Source organism: Porites lutea, chromosome 11, assembly GCF_958299795.1.
Source record: "Porites lutea chromosome 11, jaPorLute2.1, whole genome shotgun sequence".
NCBI lineage: Eukaryota > Metazoa > Cnidaria > Anthozoa > Scleractinia > Poritidae > Porites > Porites lutea.
Window position 1 is genome coordinate 19,657,100 of NC_133211.1, and position 5,409 is coordinate 19,662,508.

A 5,409-nucleotide genomic window follows, 5' to 3' on the forward strand; every position below is an offset into this window, starting at 1 on the left:
CTATTCCTTCGGATCGCCATCCTCGCTTGCTACTCACACCAAGTCCCAGTAAGTGTGGTGTTATGTCTTCTTTACAAGCATCCAGCGGCAGAACATTTGTACTAGATCCGTAAGAACTACAAGGTGACTCTTGTGAAGCGAACGAACAGTTCATATTTTAAAGCAAGTGTGGTAAAACGAAAGTACGCAAATTTCGGCGAGTGGTAAATGAAACCTGATAACCCAGCGGCGCGCGAGACATAGATGATGATCTCAAATTACGCAGCTACAATTATACGTGTAAGTCGTTTATTAATTTCTTAATTTCATATTTTGGCAAACAAAAATTTTCTGCAAAATCCAAGTAGAAAATATTCTCCTGAAACTTTATATGACTGAAAATTCGTCGCACAGACAATTTAAAAATCGTCCATTCATTTCCTTATAATTAATTCTAATTAGTACGTCTGCTTTATAATTTGTATCATACGTGTACGACTGCAATGGTTTCCGCTGTTCCAAAGTAAGGTTGATTTCTTTTCATTGCAGTATCCTTTCCAAATTGTTATTTTTTTTTATACGGGTGATGAAGTTTTTAGCCGTCTAAAGTTACAATTTAAAGGCCATTACCAAAAAGCAAGATTACATGCTTTATGCAAAATACCGCAAAATCACGTTCACGAAAATAGGCTTCCTGTGAAAAGAGTTTCTTGTACCAATCAATACTTTTTTTCTTTTGACTTAGAAGGGTATAGACTATTGTAAAATGGAATTATTTAACAAATAAACAGCCGCACTTTGAAGAAAATGGGCTTAGAAAATCGCCGAAATTCGCTGTTCTGTAACAGTCACGCAACATACCCGGGTTAAAACCCTTGGGCAAAATTACTGTTTTTGATTTTATGCATCCAAAACGTTTAATTTACAGTACTTTAGCTTCAGAAAAAAATCTGTGCACTAATTCCTTAAGGAAAATTGTTTTAGACCCGAGAAATTGCCATTGTTTTTGGTGGTTTTTAGGGCTTCCCTTGGCCAAAAACTAGGGGGGTGGTCAATCTCGGGAGTGAAAAGCCGGAAAATCTTGTTAATGTCACCAAAGTTAATCTTATCAGCTTGGTTTTAAATGGTGAAAAAATAAAGGAAATCGGCTGACCCCAATCTTTTGGCACCGCCTGGTTTTCTCTGACAATGGCTCATACATAGTCATTCCCGGAAATATTAAAATATTTCGGGGAATTCAATTAGCGAATTCAGGAATCAATCGATTCATTATCAGCAAGCACAGGTTTAACAAGTCCACTGACTGTGTTTTAAAATAAATATCTTGCAAGGAGAAGCGAAGTCATTACCATGGTTAGCAGGTAAGAGAGTGATTCTTACTTCCTTTTAGCTCTGTTTTAGCTTGTTTTGGAGGCAACTATGTTTAATATTATTCTCAAACTACTTGCTCCATGACTTGATGCATCACGAGTTCGACAGAGACGGCATCTGTCACCCTTGAACAACTAACAGCGTCCTCACAAAATCACTTTTCCTTTAGCAATTTTCTTTTTTAGCTTAAGATTTGATTTTCAGGCATCTCGTATTAATTAATAAGGCTATAACTGAATGATTCAATCACATACACATAGACTACATACTGCGGAGTACGGCGTCTTTTAATTAGCATGCCTCAATGATTATTTTTCATACTAGACATATCTCCAAGGTTTGGTCTAATTAGAATCCTCCAAGGGAAATAATTTCCTGAGACATCGCTGTACTATCCTTTGAATCAGGCTTAAGGTGAAATTCCGCCGACGCTTTAAAACATGTGTTGAAGGCCGGGTTCATGTATCAAGATTTTCATTCAACGAGGTTAAATTAGACATGTTGTAGTTTTCAGGAACGTCTCAGTACTTTTAAAAAACAACGCTTTAAGGCAAAAATTAAAAGAACTTACAATAAGGTTGCACATTAAAGATCACTGCGAACTCAGGGAGATAGAGGTATCTGTATTGCTCTTTGTTCTTGCCGGTAAATTCCCGTTTGGTTAGGTAAATGCTTCGGGTCAGCCTCAAGCCACTGGCAGGCACAGATAAACAAAACCGGGCATTGTCTGCCATCAACAGTTCAGGTAATTCATCCGCAAACAGTAACAAATATGTACTTTGTTAATCCGAAGTGAGTACGGTTCACAAGGCAGTGCAATAGCAAAAGTGGTCCACACAACGGAGACTAGGGAGTTTCAGCATGTAAGGCAACTCGTCAGAGAAATTAGAAACCACAATAACAACTAGAAACTGTCGTTAAACAACGCGAACAACATTAGATAGACAAAATTACTTAACCGTTTAAGTTTGGAGCTGACTAACTAAAACAAACGCGAATACTGCGCGTCAATATTCAGTACTACGTTCGCGTGTTACCAATACCATTTTAACTATTTAATGTCACTATTCCGCTTAAGATACGCATGAAAAGGTAACACAGCTAAATAGCGCACGCAGGCAAATAAGACAATTGCTACAAGATGGCGTAATAAGGGGGGGGGGGGGGGGACACAGCCCTGTGGCAGGTTCTAGCGACTTCAGGTTATGCGCACAGCAAAAACACAAGCCTCACTTATCGCCCCACTACCGTGGGGTAGGACAAGAGTATTGGCAGAACCTTTCTTATCTCCCCAGCGCCGCACGGGCTGGATCGGACAAGATTAAGGCAAATGAATAAGATGGCAAGACACAAGCAATGCCAAAAGCTTGGGGGAAGTCGCAACGCAGACTTAACCGCCACAGATGCATGAAATGCATCCCCCCAAGCAACCCAAACAAAGTCTAAATAAAGTCCCCTGACACACTAGCCATTTGGGGAACAGCAGAGAGCACGACAGCTTTAGGAGTATGAATATACATTTGGTAACAGAACAACAACCAGCGATCTTGAACACATTTATAAAGCAGTCTGGTAAGCCCGCTGCTGTAGCAGTAGACGCTGTGCCTGTGTAAAAAACTATGGCCTTTAAAACTTATGTGTGGGAGTCCCGTGTGGCAAGCAGGGACCCGAAGTAGTTAAGTGACAAAGGGCTGCGTAAGTGCCCAACCTGACTGAAAGTAAAACAGTGCCCAGAACGAGGCTGGGAAAGCATAAAATAACGTTGTATCAATGAAAAGAAAAAAAAAGGCACAGTAAAGAACGCAAGCTGTTATGAGAGATTGTCCATTCTAAAACTGCCAGTTTGACTGACATAAGCCTAAGACGCACGTGCTGCGGGCGAGCCAGACTTGGGGAGAAAGACACGCAAACGGTGCAGAGGTTAAACTGAGAATTAAAACTACAAGCCCCAGGGACATTAACTTGCTACAACGAGGAATGCGAAATAGACTAGCGTGAATGCGGCCCAGATCATGGAAAAAATTTACTGGACACCTGATCAGCTTTCCAGGACAGAACACAATAGTCATTTTTACTAAGCGCAAACCATGCTTAGGCCTGTGATGGGCTGGCACTGATTTGAGGTGTATCTGCCTGATACGAAAACCCTAAAAACCCCTTGGGGAAAAAAAAGGGAACGTATTCTCCCACAAATGCAGGTACATAACCCCTAGAGAATGGGGCAACGAGTGCCAGCAAAATTCAAGTCAGATAATTTGTAAATGCAGTTCATAAAGTGCAAAGTCCATGATGTATAAGGGAACAGGTGCCAAGGCAGCAACAGAACTCTTGCAATGCAGACGGCAGGCGAACTCTGACATCACACTTCTTGGTGGCAAAGAGAACGAGTGACACAACATCCCACATGGCCAGTGGAGGCAGGAGGTAAGCAGGACATGGACACTACGTCACCCAAAGAGTCAAACCTCGCGGTTGGATGCAGTGGTACAGCAGTGCAGGCATTCAAGGACAAAACAAAAGCACAGAGTTAAACTGAGAAGGGATCAGAATAATTAGATCAGCTAATAACCAAAAGAGGCAGGAGTTTTGTTTTTTGTTAATTTTTTTTAATTTTAAATATGAAAGGAACTGATGAGTAAAAAGTCGGCTATGACAACAAAATTACTGTAACTGTTTGCTTTCGTGCAAGCTAGGCAAATAATGACCAGGTCTGAAATAGCAGAACTTTATAGCTAGACAGTGTCTCAAATCTCGACCAATGAATACAGTTGTACCATAACCTACCTAGTCTTATCATGATTAAAGTCTAGCCATGAATAGGGCCTTGAAAACAGGGACCAATGTGCGCGATGCTAAGAAAAATATGATGACAAACATACGACAAATTAGTTAGGTTCCAGCCACGAACAGTTTTGTTTGTATCTTAAAATTAGCGTGCTTTCATTCATAAATAAGGCTTTAAAGATCGAACAGAGCATACATTGGGGCAGGCTACCTTAGCCTACCCCCCCCCCCCCCCCCCTGGGGCTTCATGTTCCATTAACTACATTTACCATCTGGTAAATGTCTTATAAATGGCTAAGATTTAGGATTAACTCCGATTTACCGGATTTATTTGATTAAAGGCCGCGGCGTTTGTTGAATTTTTAGCCTTTTCGAGTTTATGGCGTACATTTGCGAACAAAAATAATTGAAAATAAAATACAATTTGAAGTTCAAAAATTAGACTATCCATGTCGAAATCTCGTCATATGAATTTGAAATCGCAATAAACGCAGTCGAAATAGCATCATTCGAACTTGAAGTTACTTTGAACAAGTTGAAACTATAAGGGGAAAACTCGACATTCCGGATGTTGAAGTTCAAATCACCATTCCAACTAAAATGCAAATTACATGATTGAATTTCAATTCACCTTCGCCACTCTAATAAGCTACTTAATCGTCAACAATGCAACTATAATCTTCCACAAAATTCCAAATGAAGCCTTTAATTTGAACTTAAAGTCACATCACATATTCGAATTCGAAAAACCAAAATTTCAATTCGAAAGGAAGCAGAAGTAAAAATACACAGGAACCGGAAATGATAAGAGTTTCGCTACACTGTACATACGGGATGTTTGCATAACTGTTTGTAGAAATTGGAAGGCCAATATCGTCCATGCCACATCGATTTATTAGAGTAAGCCGTTTTCATTAAACATAGTTTGTTTATAGATAAGTTAGATTGTTGAATAAAATAATTGGGCAAATGTAACGGAGCAGAACTACAATTGCATTATTTGAACAGATAAAGCTAGAATTGTCCGCCATATTGACCAGAGAGTTCGAGTGAAGGGAAATCTTTTCGCGCCAAAATGCAGTTTGCGTTTGGGGGTACAGTGTTCTTCTCGGGCAATCCGTGGGAGTAAGAGGGTGGTTAACTAACTCTAATTTTGTGTTTTTCTTTGACAGAAACCAAATCATATGCATAATAGTGATTGTGGTGCTTATTTTTGCCGGACTGGCTGGTTTTCTTGGTTGGTATTTTACCAGAGAAGACGAAGAAAAGCCTGAA

The 5,409-nt window shown here is 39.9% G+C and overlaps 1 pseudogene; it reads left to right on the forward strand.

Moving 5' to 3' along the window:
* Positions 1-1,234: 1,234 nt before the first annotated feature.
* Positions 1,235-5,409, forward strand: part of LOC140952693 (scoloptoxin SSD14-like) — a 5,826-nt pseudogene continuing 1,651 nt past the window's right edge.